This window comes from Mirounga leonina, unplaced genomic scaffold (assembly GCF_011800145.1).
Source record: "Mirounga leonina isolate KUSES-001 unplaced genomic scaffold, KU_Mleo_1.0 Mir_108, whole genome shotgun sequence".
Classification (NCBI taxonomy): Eukaryota; Metazoa; Chordata; class Mammalia; order Carnivora; family Phocidae; genus Mirounga; species Mirounga leonina.
Window position 1 is genome coordinate 5,123,479 of NW_023270237.1, and position 15,525 is coordinate 5,139,003.

Consider the following 15,525-nt stretch of genomic DNA (forward strand, 5'->3'; position numbering starts at 1 on the left):
TTTGCCATCTTAAATATGTTAAGGATGAAATAAATTTACCTCTGTTAAATAACATTTTTTAAATGAACATGTTCTAGCTTAATATGTATAGATTTTTAACATGAGTTTCCTCACCAGAGTCTTACAAAATAGAGACACAATCTCATATTGTAGGAACATTTTATGTAAACAGTTGCAACTACTGGGAAGGAGTAAATCTTAGATTTATTTAGTAAAATAGCTAAACTCCCTGCTGGTGGGAGAAAAGTCCTTCACAGCTGAACCTATTTTTTCCTGCTTTGCTAGAGACAAAAAAATGGTATCAGGAGATAATGGTAGAGGATCTATGCAAGCCTGTGCCTGGATTAAGAGAGAGAGAGAGAGAGAGAGAGAAGAATGCTAAGAAATCTAAGTAAAGCAGTTCTTTTAACTTCATTAAGCACTTAAACTCTTCTCCCTCAAGTCAGATTAAAAGCTGAATGGAGGACAGTCAAATTTTTGTGATGAAAATTAGGATTTCAAAATTACAAACACAATGAAAATTCCACATCCATGAAGAAAAATAAAAAGTTGAGTTAATTTGATTAGACGCATTTTTTTCCTGCTATTGTCAACTCTACAACCTAATTCCCTCTTAAAATACAACTCCATTCCACTGCTTTTGAAAATGAGTAAATGTAGCAGTGTGGGTATAAGTAAGAATATGGTTACTTACCAAATCTCACTTAAGAACACAATTTTTCTTCACATAAAATGACTTACCTAAAACTCTAATATTAGTATGTAATATCATAGTATTATAGACAGATCAGATATACCTCATTAGAATCTTACCTATAAACTTTAGTGCCCTAAAAATAAACAAACTTTAGTATCCTATCTATATATTTTAAAGCCACCAGTTTGCTATAAATTATATAACCTTTCCCACCTAATAAAACCTTACACATGACTTTTGTAAGAAAGCAGGAATATGAAAGGTTACCGTAATATGATGACATCACTGGAGGAATAATGATCTATATTGTTTTCTTTAATGATTTCATATACAAACATGAAGCTGGTTCTTACTTATAGTGCAATGGATATGGCCATTAGTTTGGTTCATGTTGATTCAGCAAAACTATAGCACAGACGTTTGATTTTTTAAGTTTTGGTTTAGCATGTTCTTGGAACTCCTGATACTGAATCATTGAATATATGACTTTAAAATAACATCTTTTTATTTTTCAAGGTGACATATAAGCACATACTGATAATTTAATAACTTAACCATAAACCATAAAAATTTAGAAGAACTAATTCAGTATATAAACCTAAGGCATACCTAATTATTACAAAACCATAAAATGGAACTATAAAAGACTATTACTTTAACTTTCCTTAAAATGAAATCTTTTTTTGCACATCTCACACAATAAAAAGCAACTGCGATGCCCTATAGAATAGCAGCACCTGCAGGAAAAGATCCAGTCTAGCAACTGTTGGTACTTAACCCATTACACTTTATTTTCAAACATCAAGGCACTCTCCTTCCCCTGCCTTCCTGTATACTCAATGGATGAAACTGAAAAAAACAGAGCTCAGAGTATTCATGCTGAACTCCCACAACTATACAGCTGAATCTCATACATCCTCTAAAAATACTGTCCTGAGAACAGGCTTTAACACAATTGTGCAGCATCTTGCTCCTAGCTAGGAGTTCCACAGAAGATAAATATTCCATCATACACTTAATTTCTATAAAGGAGTCTATATTTTTAAAGGATACTTACAATAAGAACTAGATAAGAACACTAAAATAAGAGAAACCTGCAATGTTTAAACTGCACAAGGAAAAATATGACCAAGAAAAAAAATTACTTACTTCAACCCTTAATGATATTTTACAGGCAAAGATATTTTCAATAAGAAAGTAAAATATTATTCACTCAACAATAATGATTTTCTTAGTGTATTTTTTATAAGTCAACATGTAAAAATCACCTGAACTGTAATCAATGATTTGAGAAAAATAATCTATCTTGTTTTGTCAATATTTTAATGTTTTTAATATTTTAGAAAACTTTTGATATTACAAAAAAAAGTTTAAAATTTCTTTGGCATATTACTATACCTAAAGGTCTGTCAAAAAAGGGGGAAAACTCTCTAGTCACCTGATCATGGTGTGCTGGCAACTTCTCAAACATCTGCTGAAGGTCAGATTTCCATTGCATGGAAGCAATCAATGGAACTACACAATTCTCCTAGCACTAAAAAAAGCTAAACAGAACACTATTTTACATAAGTAATAAAATATAACCCTAGCTTTGTAATAAACTGTAGCAAAGTCTATCTCCTCCCCCACAGAATTCATACATTTAAAACATGGTTATAATATTCTTTTTGCATTTTATTTTAAAATTATGCTTATTATGTCCATGAAGTGTGTATATAAAACTTCACACCTTCCATTTAGTAAAAAATTATATAATCAATTTTTTAATTTCACACTCCAAAAAAGCACTATACATCTAAATGAAATTTTAAGAATAATTTAAATGTAATGATACGTATTTATAGGTTTGTGGGTTTTTTTTACAAGTATGAAAACATAATAGCAGGCCACTTATTTCAGTGAGAGTGATTCATTTTGCAACTAATTCACACTAAGATGACTGGGTTTACAAGAAGTTATATGGTTAAAACTAAACTTGTTATAGAAACATTCAGATTCTTCTATGATTATAGAGACTGCTGATGTCAGTTACTTTGAAAAAATTTTTGATCCAAATCACCTTGAACACATTTCATACTCTACAACTAAGGAAACTTGATCAATTGTTTAAACAAGTAATGAAACACAACAGGTTACCAAAGAATTATAGTTAAATATTACAAGAAGCAGTGTCAATGTACATATTTATGAAGTACTACTTTATTGGATCTTCTTTTTAAGAACAGAAATAAAGGTTAGGGCACTTGAGGGGCTCAATTAAGCATCTGCCTTCAGTTCAGGTCATTATCTCAGGATCCTGGGATTGAGCCCCACATCAGGCTTCCCGATCAGCGAGGAGTCTGCTTCTCCCTCTCCCTCTGCTCGTGCTCTCTCCCTCTCTTCTCTCAAATAAATAAAATCTTTAGAAAAGTGTATTCAAGCTAAAATTAAAAGTTAAAGTACTTTCCCCTTCAAAGTACTCTATGTGTTAAACACTCAAATTGCTGCCAAAGTTTTACACTGTAGCTATAAAATGATGAAACATTTTTAAATATAAAAATGTGCCCTTTTATATAAGCCTACACAATTATGGACAGTTTTAAATCTTAGATTAAAACACTTTGCCAAAGACTCTCAGAAAATTAGTAAGCAAAACATAAATGATCAAGTGACTACTTGAAGCTTTTTTTTTTAGAAGCTTAATGTTAATATTTTTAAGTAACACAGGAATCCTTTTCTCATTTAAAAATATGGTAAAGCTACCAGGAAATAGATGAATCATAAAACCCTGCTTGTGATTATACTATATACTAATAAGGAACTTCCATCATATTGTAGATATAAATTACAACACAATGCAAAATAGAGAACTTACTTTAAAAAAAAGAGAGAGCGAGAGAGCATGTGAGGGAGTGAGAGAGGGAGAGAGAGAATCCCAAGCAGGCTCCCTGTTCAGCAAGGGGCTGCAAGCAGGGCTCAGCCTCACCACCCTGAGATCATGACATGAGCCGAAATCAAGAGTCTGATGCTTAAAACTGAGCCATCCAGCAGCTTCAGAGAGATTTTACTTCTAATAAGACTATTGTTAAGGAAAGTTGGGCCTTAAACAATCTAATCCCAGCAAAACAACTGAATTAACAAGTGTGGTCAAGTTAGAACTACACCATCTTCCTAATACAGACAAGTTTTTATTTTTGAATGAACTCAACTATTTAGATTATAATTTTGCTCTAATAACCTTCATTACTTTATATAGGATTATAATTTAATTCCAAGAAAGAGTAATACTGGATCTATGCTAAGTATTTTCCAAGAATATTATCATCATAAAAAGATAAGCTCCCAAGTGATGCTGATTGTACTGCTCTAAGGATCACACTTAGAAAATTGCCATACTAAAGGGTATCTGTAACATGCATCCTAACAAACTAATCTATCTGGCACACAGTTTCCAAATTAATCTTCCTTTAACAACATTTAAAAAGCATTAAACAGTTTTTCAGAAATCTCTCCATGGTTTCTCATGGGGAATACCATAACATCTAAATTTTTTAAGACTAGTACTGAAGGTATTAGAAGAAAAGTCGTTAAACAGTTCATCTCATTTTTCTTTGATGGCTAAAATGAAAGTCTGTCTACATACTTTTTTTTTTTTTTAAGATTTTATTTATTTATTTGACAGAGAGATACACAGCGAGAGAGGGAACACAAGCAGGGAGAGTGGAAGAGGGAGAAACGGGCTTCCCGTGGAGCAGGGAGCCCGATCCCAGGACTCTGGGACCATGACCTGAGCCGAAGGCAGACGCTTAACCATCTGAGCCACCCAGCCCCCCCCCCCACATATTTTTTAAAGCCATGCTAAAACCACTCAATATTTTCTATGTACTTACGTTATCAGGCACTGCCAGGAGTAGAGTTATAAACAGCAAAAGCTACCTCTAACTAAAAGACGTGTATGTAAACAAATAATCAAAATACCATGCAGGAATTTCTGCTTTCTGTATAATTCATATCACCATCTCTATAACAATTAAAATGCTAGATAAGATACATTTCAAGTTTGTGTTTTTTAAAGCTGACTGCTAATGCTAACAAGATAGAGAGGATTATTGAGCCAAGAACCTGAAGAGGTAAAAAAAACCCACAGACAGATGGAGCACTGTCAGCTACTTTTGCCCTGAAGTTCAAAATCCAAGCAATACACCAAGTTGCAAAGTTACATGGTGGTCTCCCTAAGGCCACCTCTAACAAAGTCCAAATCTAGAGTCCACCAAAGGTAAGAACCATGGTAACTCCCCTAACTGGCTCAGAACTCTGAAAGGCTATATCCTGGGAGCAAGAGTGACCCAGAATTAAAACACTTCTTGCATGGTCTTAAGTAATAAAGACGGTCAGAAAATGTTTGAGTAAAGACGGTCAGAAAATCTAAAATGACACTTAGAATAAGACACTTAACTGGATTACTGTCACCAGGTACCTGGGTGAATCAAATACAAATTCTCAATGGAAAAAGACAGTATTATCCTAGACATTAAATTATTCCTACAACTAATTTTTCAAATAAAGAGCCCAGCACACAAACAAAACCAAGTGCATGAGAAGGCAACACGAAGAAAAACCAGCAGAATCAAATGAACTAAAATTACTTAAAGTATTCCTGTGAAAACAAATGCCAACAAACATACTAGATATCAAAATTTGTAGAATGCAGCTAGTGAACTGCTAAAAGGAAAATTTAAAGGCTTAAATGCATGTATTAAAAAAGAAGGGGCTGCAGTCCTGAGCCCGCCCCTTGCCACCCGCCCGCCCACCATGGAGCCCCGCCCCAACGGCCCCGCGCTTCGTCCCCGCTGACATCCACGAGGGCTGGTTCCACGAGACGTGCAGCCTGTGGCCCGGCCAAGCCCTGTCGCTGCAGGTGGAGCAGCTACTACACCATCACCGCTCGCGGTACCAGGATATCCTTGTCTTCCGCAGTGAGAGCTACAGCAATGTGCTGGTGTTGGATGGCGTCATCCAGTGCACGGAGAGGGATGAGTTCTCCTACCAGGAGATGATAGCCAACCTGCCCCTCTGCAGCCACCCGAACCCACGCAAGGTGCTGATCATCGGGGGTGGGGACAGAGGTGTCCTGCGGGAGGTGTTGAAGCATTCCTCCGTGGAGTCTGTGGTCCAATGTGAGATCGATGAGGACGTCATCCAGGTCTCTAAGAAGTTCCTGCAGGGCATGGCCGTGGGCTACTCCAGCTCCAACTGACCCTACACGTGGGCGACGGTTTTGAGTTCATGAAACAGAACCAGGATGCCTTCGATGTTATCATCACTGACTCCACAGACCCTATGGGCCCTGTAGAGAGTCTCTTCAAGGAGTCCTATTACCAGCTCATGAAGACGGCCCTCAAGGACAATGGCGTCCTCTGCTTCCAGGGCGAGTGTCAGTGGCTGCACCTGGACCTCATCAAGCAGATGGGGCAGTTCTGCAAGTCGCTCTTCCCCGTGGTGGCCTATGCGTACTGCACCATCCCCACCTACGCCAGCAGCCAGATAGGCTTCATGCCGTGCAGCAGAAATCCCAGCACCGACTTCCGGAAGCCCATACAGCCTCTGACACAGAAGCAGGTGGAGCAAATGCAGCTGAAGTACTACAACTCAGACGTGCACCAGGCCGCTTTCGTCCTGCCTGAGTTTGCGCGCAATGCCCTCAATGATGTGAGTTGATTCCAGGAGCCCGTGCTGACGCCGCCCAGGACCTCAGGCCAAGGAGCCTCCAGGGCGCCTGCGCGCTACGAGCCCGACGAGACCCCCCCCACCCCCACCCCCCGCCCCGCAGGTGTGCCCACCAAACAAGTGTTACAGGCCCCAGAATGCTGCCCGGGCTTCCCTGCTGGGCGGACTCTCTGTCGATGTGGCGTCCAGCCTCCAAGCCTCTACCAGCTGTGTACAGCACCTTCTCCACCTTCTGTCACCCTCACTCACCAAACACGTGTGTTTATAATAAATTCCGGGGGAAAAAAAAAAAAAGAAGGGCTGGGAAATAACAATCAAGAATCCATCGCAAGAAATTCGAAAGCAAATCACAAAACAGGCATTCTATGAAAGAAGGAAAATAAAGATCAGAGTAGAAATTTATACAGTACAAAACAAACATCCTATAAAGAAGATTTTGTCAACCAAAATGTGCATTTTTGAAAGGATTGGTGAAACTGATAAGCCTCTGGTGAGACTAATGGGGAAAAACAGGTAGACACTATAGAACGAAAGAGAGGACATCAAAGTGGCAGACCCTTACTGTTTAGAGACACAAACTTCAATGGCAAAACTATAGAGCAAAGCAAGAAAAACCTATTACCATGAAAATCTGGATGGCAATTACTTCCAGGTAGAAGAAGAGTTGTGATGACTAGGGGGTGGAACTGGTAGAGCTTTTGAGTACTGGCAATGTTCTATTCCTTGATCTGGATGGAGGGTGGTTACACAGGCATTTGCTTTACATAATTAAATAAGCTATACAATCTCTTTGTACACTTTTCTGTATGTGTTATTGTTAGGAACTGAATCGTGACCTTCAAAATTCTGATGTTGAAGCTCTAATCCCCAATGTGACCATATTCAGAGATAGGACCTTTATTTATTTATTTATTTTAAAGATTGTATTTATTTGACAGAGAGAGAGCACGAACAGAGGGAGAAGCCAACTCCCCGCCGAGCAGGGAGCCCGATACGTGTGGCTCGATCCCAGGACCCTGGGATCATGACCGTAGCCGAAGGCAGACTGAGCCACCCAAGCGCCCAGAGATAGGAGCTTTAAGAAGTTAATTAAATGAGGTCATATGGGTGGGGCCCTAATCCCACAGGTCTGGTGTCCTTAAAAGAGGAAGAGACAACAGGCCCCTCCACACCCACCGTCAGCACAGAGGAAAAGCCATGTGAGGACACAGCAAGAAGGTATACATCTGTATACCAGAAAGAGCCCACACCAGAAACCAATCTTGACAACACCATGATCTTGGACTTCTGACCTCCAGAACTATGAGAAAATAAATTTTTGGGGCGCCTGGGTGGCTCAGTCGTTAAGCGTCTGCCTTCGGCTCAGGTCGTGATCCCAGGGTCCTGGGATCGAGCCCCGCATCGGGCTCCCTGCTCCGCGGGAAGCCTGCTTCTCCCTCTCCCACTCCCCCTGCTTGTGTTCCCTCTCTCGTTGTGTCTCTCTCCGTCAAATAAATAAATAAAATCTTAAAAAAAAAAAAAAAAAGAAAAGAAATTTTTGTTGTTTAAGCCACCCAGTCTATGGTATTTTGTTATGGCAGCCCTAGCAGATCAATATATAGTTATGTTTTATATTTTGAAAGGTAAAAAAAAAAAAAAAAATAGAAGGTGACAGGTGTCACCATGGGTACCATGGAGGAGGTAGAAGCCATTTATTATAAAATTATTTTAGGGGCGCCTAGGTGGCTCAGTTGGTTAGGCGTCTGCCTTCAGCTCAGGTCATGACCCCAGAGTACTGGGATTGAGCCCCGGGTCGGACTCCCTGCTCAGCGCGGATCCTGTTTCTCCCTCTGCTGGCCGTTCCACATGCTTGGGCTCTCTAATAAGTAAGTAAAATCTTTAAAAAATAAAACAAAATTTTTAAATAAAATTATTTTAACTGCAACAAATTAGTATTTTAAAAGAAACACTCGCTAATTGCTCACCCTAACAACTAATAGATTTATCCTTTCCACACTTTTCTTACAACATTCCCTCTACCTGAAATATTTTTTATTCAGTCTAATAATCCCTTTTCTCCAGTTTAACTAGTCAAATGAGATTAAATATTGTACCCAACTGCCACACTACATGGAGAGCAGTTGGACAATGATATGCCCCCTGAATGTGATTACCATGAAAAGAAACACTGAAACTTGGGAAGGTAATTAAAATACTGGTCATAAAAAACAGTAAAAAAATACAAGATTTTGCTATTGCATATTAAAATGGGGCAGTTCCGTGAAAAGGTATTCTTGTCTTTTTGTTGTAGGATACAACATAAAATTTGTCATTTTAGCCATATTTAAGTTTATAATTCAGTGGCATTACTTTCACACTGTTGTGCAACCATCATTACTATCTATTTTCAAGACTTCTTTATCACAACAAACTCTTTTTAAAAAAGATTTTATTTCTTTGAGAGAGAGAGCTAGAGAGAGCACAAGTGGGATGAAGGGCAGAGGGAGAAGCAGATTCCCCACTGAGTTGGGAGCCTGATGCAGGACTCAATCCTGGGACTCCAGGATCATGACCTGAGCCAAAGGCAGACGCTTAACCGACTGAGCCATCCAGGTGTCCCACAACAAACTATTCATAAGCAGTAATTCCCCTATCTGCTCTCCCCTCAACACCAGGTAACCTGTAATGTACCTTCTGTTTCTATGAATTTGCTTATTCTAAATATTTCACATAAGTAGAATCATATAATATTTGGCCCTTTGTGTACAGCTTAGTTCACTTAGCATATTTTTAAGGTTCATTCATGTTGTGGTAGGTATCAGAATATCATCCCTTTTCATGGCTTTGTAATATCCCACTGAATCTATTACCACATTTTATTTATCCATCTATCTTTTGTTGGGTATTTAGGTTGTTTCTGCCTTATAGCTATTGTAAATAATGCTGCAAAGAAGATGGGCATACAAGTATCTGCTGAGTCTGAGCATTCAATTCTTTGAGATATACCTAGGACTGGAATTGCTGAGTCATGCAGTAATTCTGTTTAGCTTTTTGAGGAACCACCAAACAGTTTTCCATATTGGCTGCACCATTTTTTACATTCCGACCAACAATATATGAAAGTTCCAATTTTTCCACAGCCTCACCAACACATGTTATTTTCTGGTTTTTTTGGTTTGTCTTATGTGTGGTTTTTCTTGCTTTTTAAAAAATTATAACCATCCTAGTAAGTGTGAAGTGGTAGTACATGGTGGTTTTGATTTACATTTCTCTAAAGACTAAAGATATCAAGGACTTTTTCATGTGCTTATTCGCTATTATTATACTACCTTCTTTGGAGAAATGTCTATTCAAGACTTTTTCCCATTTTTTAAAAAGATTTATCTATCTATCTATCTATCTATCTATCTATCTATCTATCTATCAGAGAGGGAGAGCACAAGCAGGGGGAACAACAGGCAGAGGGAGAAGCAGGCTCCCCGCTGAGCAAGGAGCCCGATATGGGACTCGATCCCTGGACTTGGGGATCATGACCTGAGCCGAAGGCAGACTGAACGACCCAGGTGTCCCTCTAAGAACTGGGTCTGGGAACCCTAAAAGAGTAAACAAGTCAGACAAATAAAAGATTATATTCAAATAAATTATCTAGTTGACCCCTGAACAACACAGGGGTTAGGGTGCCAACCCCCACACAGTTGAAAATCCATGTATAACTTTTGATTCCCCCAAAACTTTACTGATAGTCTACTACTGACCACAAGTCTTACCAATAACAGTTGATTAACATATATTTTGTACATTGTATGTATTACATACTGTATTCCTACAATAAAGTAAGCTAGAAAGAAGATAATGTTAAGAAAATCATAAGAAAGAGAAAACCACATTTATAATACTGTTCTATATTTATCAAAGAATCCACATATATGTGCACTTGCACAGTTCAAACCCATGTTAAGGACCAACTGCATACTGATCTACAAACAACAATCACTTTTCAACCCTTCAACAAAACATTTAAAAAGGTTTACCACTATATTCCATTCTAAAAGACCAAATTAATTATTGAAGAGGTTAAGAGAATTAAAAAAAAAAAAAAGAATAGGGAAAAAACAGGGGTAAGATTAATGCACTGAAACACCAAAGAATGATATATTTAGTTTATTGTTCCAGAAGCGGCACCATTATGAAAAATAAGATGGTCCAGCCTATAGCTGTAAGAGGCTTTTCCCAAAGTACCACAACCTCTGGTTGTATACCCAATATCCATACACCTCGCTTTCTTTCCAAAAGCACACAAATTTTGTTAGGGGAAATAAAGGCCAATCCTAAATCTTCCAGCCTCCTGGAAATGGCCATGTGACATAATTCAGGATAATAAGATATATATGTGTAAGATCTGAGGTAACTTGAGCTGAGGTTTCTTAGAAAGATCTTTAACTAGGGGCAAATATAGATGATATGAACCTTTTTGCCCTTTTCCACTTTGTCCTTCTTTCTGTTTGGAGCTATACGGAGCAAGGCATAGCATCAGCTATGTTGTAACTGTCCCTGAGGAAAAGATTGAGAGAACTGCCCTATCTTCAAAAGCAACATCCTTAAGTGACCACATCAATCCTGGAATGTCTACTTCTAGGTTTCTTGTTAAAACACGGACAACTAAATACCTATTTTGTTTAACCACTGTTACTTGGAATTATGGTTAAGTGAAACCAAACTCAATCTCTAACTAAAACTACCTCTAAACTCTCCAAGAATCTCTAACTAAAAGTACCTCTAAACTCTCCAAGAAGAGGGGTCATCTATACATCCCCAATACCCATATAATAACTGGCACTAAAAAAAAAATATTATGAGATAGAAGGGTACAAAAGCTTTAAAGGATCAGGTGCAAGTTCTTTTTTTTTTTTTAGGATTTTCTTTATTTATTTTAGAAAGAGAGTAGAATGAGGAACAGAGGGGGAGAGAGAGAGAGAGAATCCCAAGCCAACTTTGAGCTGAGCTCGGAGCCTGACTCAGAGCTCAATCCCACCACCCTGAGATCATAACCTGAGCAGAAATCAAGAGTCAGACACCTAACTGACTGAGCCACCCAGGTGCCCCCAGATGCAAGTTCTAATACAAAAACAGAAGCCATGAGGCCAGCTGCGAATTTTAGAGCTTTCAATTATACCTCAAAACAGAAATACACAGACTCTGAATACCTAAGAAAATGCCTTCTAAAATGCCATCAGCATCTCTTAAGTTAAATTCATGGCAATCATAAAACTAACTGCATGCTTTCTTACACTAAGAAACTTGATTAAGAAAAGGTGATGCTCTCATTAACTGACCTGGACTCTTATTTGATTATCAAACAACAGAGGCTACAAACACAATAAAAATAATAATAAATAATAAAAATAAAAATACTTTTCTAAATATAAAGATCTCAAGTAAGAGCTTAACTTTGCTAAGTATGTGGAAGTCAAAAAACAACAATGATGGCTTGATTGTAACAGAAGATATACTAATTCAATTGTATCATTCACAATCATGATGGATAACTGAAACAGACCTCAAACTCAAACTCTACTGGAAGCAAGGCAGGTAACATAAATTAAGTGAATTCTAAAATAGAGAAAAGGAACTAACAATCTAAAGAAGGTATGCCTTGACTAAAGCAGGAAACTTTGCAGCTCCAGCTAACTGCTTAAATCACAATTTCAGACACAATGTTACTAGAGTGTACAATTCATTAAGAGAACCCCCAAATCCAAGTTTTTGTGTTAAATTCCTCAATATTTAATTTGACATTTAAACCAGTAAAACACTTTTTTTTTTTTTTTAAGATTTGTTATTTATTTATTTGACAGAGAGAGACACAGCGAGAGAGGGAACACAAGCAGGGGGAGCAGGGGAGGGAGAAGCAGGCTTCCCGCTGAGCAGGGAGCCCAATGCGGGGCTCGATCCCAGGACCCTGGGATCATGATCTGAGCCGAAGGCAGATGCTTAACAACTGAGCCACCCAGGCACCCCAAAACCAGTAAAACACTTCTACAAGCCACTAATTTGCAACCTTTGAGCTAATATATATTAAGTACTTCCTACATACATTTTATAAATATTTTAATGGCAAAAACCTAAAAATGTAATGAACCAATTTTTGCTTTGAGCCAAGATGAATTAATAGGGTCTGCATTTATCATCCTGTCTGAAACTACTAAAACTCCAGAGGAAAAAAAGGTAAAACATTAATTTTCAAGACAGTGAACGTAAGGCAACAAAGGATAATGAATTCTCAAAAATGGGACACAGGTTACATAACCTCTCCAGTTATACCAGCTTGTTTACTGAAGAGAGTCACACACCATCATGCAAAGAAGGAGAAAACCACATGGAGCCTAAGAGTTTCTGTAAATTGAGGACATAAAGCTGATAATTCAGGCAGGCCAAGGTGTAAGAGTTGCAAGACACAACACCAGGGAGCAAAAGCCACCAAGAGAAAGATCACCAGAGTAGCACCCTAAGCATTGAGCTAAATAAGGTCTGACAGCCCATGTGCTTTAAGAAATTAAACAAAGGTAGGAGAAAACAAAAACCTAAGAGGATTAGAGAGGGGAATTCCCAAAGCTCATATGAGCCTGGTACAGTTCCTCTTCCCAATAGTAAGAGTGATTAATCTCAATTTATAAGGCATTGAGAGAGTACTCGTGAGGTCTTGTATTGTAGAAAAATTAGCCCTAGACTAAAAACTACTCTGTTTATAACTAAAAAAGTCTTAAAAACAAGACCCCCAAAGATCAAACTGTTTCCAAGTAACTTAACTTCATCCCAGAAAAAAAACTCCAAAATATTTATAGGAATACAAAAAAATCCAGTATATGACAAGGTAATATTTACAAAGTCTGGCGTTCAGTCAAAAATTACCAGGCATCCATAGGGTGCCTGGGTGGCTCAGATGGTTAAGCGCCCAACTCTTGGTTTCGACTCAGGTCATAGAGCCCCCCTCCCCCAACCCCTGCCCCCATCCCTGCCCCAGGGTGGGCTCCGCACTTTGCAGGGAATCTCCTTCAAGATTCTCTCCCTCTGCCCCTCCCCTGACTCGTGCACAGCTCTCTCTCAAATAATTAAATCTTTTTAAAAAATTACCAGGCATCCAAAGAAGTAGAAAATATGACCCATAAAGAGAAAAAAATTATTCAATCAAAAACAACCTAAAAGGGATGCAGATGATAAAATTAGTAGACAATTAGTACATGAGATTTAAACATTTAATGGCTATATTCCATGTAATGAAGTTAAAAGATTAAACACTTTATGTATATACCTAACAAGGTATTTTTTAAAATAAATAACTCAAACTGAAATTTTGGAGAAGAAAACTATGATGTCTAAAATGAAAAATACATTGGATGGAACTAAGAACATACGTGATATTACAAAAGAAAATATTAATGAAATTGGAGAGACAAGAAGCAACAGAAACTATATGAAATTAAACACAGAGTAGGAAAAGACTGGGGAAAAAAAGAGCATCACTGGGTTGTGAGACAACTTAAATAAAGCTGAATAATATATTTTTAATTGGATTCCCTGAAGGAGAGAACTAAGGGAGAAAAACAATTTTGAAAACTAAGGACAAAAGTTTTTACAAATTTGATGGAAACTAAACGTGCAGATCAAAAAAGCTCAACTAAAGTCAACCTCAAGAAACATAAAGAAATCAACACCAAGGTCAATCATATAACTAAACTGCTTAAAATCCCTGATGAACAGAAAATCTTAAAAACAGCCAGAGAAAAAAGACATGTTATGTACAAAGGAATGTAATCTGTTTTCTGAAACACTGAAAATAAGAAGACAACAGAACATTTTTTTTTTAAAGATTTTATTTATTTATTTGACAGAGAGAGACACAGCGAGAGAGGGAACAAAGTGGGGGCAGCGGGAGAGGGAGAAGCAGGCTCCCCGCAGAGCAGGGAGCCCGATGTGGGGCTCGATCCCAGGACCCTGGGATCATGACCTGAGCCGAAGGCAGATGCTTAACGACTGAGCCACCCAGGCGCCCCCAACAGAACATCTTTGAAGCAATAAAATAAAAAAACCCATCAGCTTAGAATTCTATATCCAGTAAAAAGAAACTATTTATAAATAAATAAATAAACTATTTAAAAGGTGGAAAAATACTTTCACAGATGTGCACAAACTGAAATAATTCATTATCAGCAGGCTTGCTCTACAAGAAATATTAAATATCACTTGACCAACAGATAAATCCCTCCTTTCAAACTTTTTTTTCCATTTGGCTTTCTGAACATCACTATCTCCTGGTTTTCCTTACGTCCTTGGCCCTTCTTTCTTACCTAACCTTTAAGTATTACTCCAGGTCTCAATCCTTAGGTGTCTTTATCTACATTCACTCTCCACATCAAGTCATCCACTTTCATAGTTTTTAATGCTATCTATATACTGAATATTCCCAGACAGACTCTCTAATCAGATCTCTCTCTTAAACTAATAGACACAACAATTTAACCAATTGCCTACACTTCATTTGAATGTTCAATAAACAGCTCAAACTTGACATATATAAGATCAAATTTAGTATCCCCACTATGACCATGCAATCTGTTCCTCCACCATCAATGCCCATTTGAGGAAACAGCAACTCTATCTTTCCAGCTGCTGGAGCCCAAAACTTTAGACCTTATCTGTAACTCCTATCTTTCTCTCACATCAGAAGCAGTTCAGCAACCCATCCTATCAATTCTGTGTTTGAACTAAATGTGAATTTGAGCATTTCTCACCATCCTTATCACTGCTAATGACCATGGTCCAAAGCTACCATAATTTCTTACAACTGGAACATTACAAGTACCTAACTGCTGCTTCTGTTCTTGCCAGATACTCCAACAGTATACTCTGAACAAAGCAGGCAGAGGTGATCTTTTGAAACCAAGTCACTTATGCCTTCCTGTCTCACCCAGAGAAAAGAATGTCTATAATCCTTACAATAACCTATAAGGACCTTCAAAAAGTGCCTCCTTACCATCCTGTTACCCTTCTGGTCTTACTTCTTCCAACTCTCTCCTTTTCACTCCTTTCTAGCCATATTACCTTCACTGCTCCTCAAATAAGTTTGGCCTCTCCCCATTCAGGAA

General features: G+C 38.1%; 1 protein-coding gene and 1 pseudogene across 2 annotated transcripts in view; one reads left to right on the plus strand and one right to left on the minus strand.

Annotated features, from left to right (window-relative positions):
• Window positions 1–15,525, minus strand: part of LOC118019659 (probable JmjC domain-containing histone demethylation protein 2C) — a 341,719-nt gene that overhangs the window by 235,321 nt on the left and 90,873 nt on the right. The window lies entirely within an intron of this gene.
• LOC118019687 lies at window positions 5,489–6,492 on the plus strand (annotated as a pseudogene).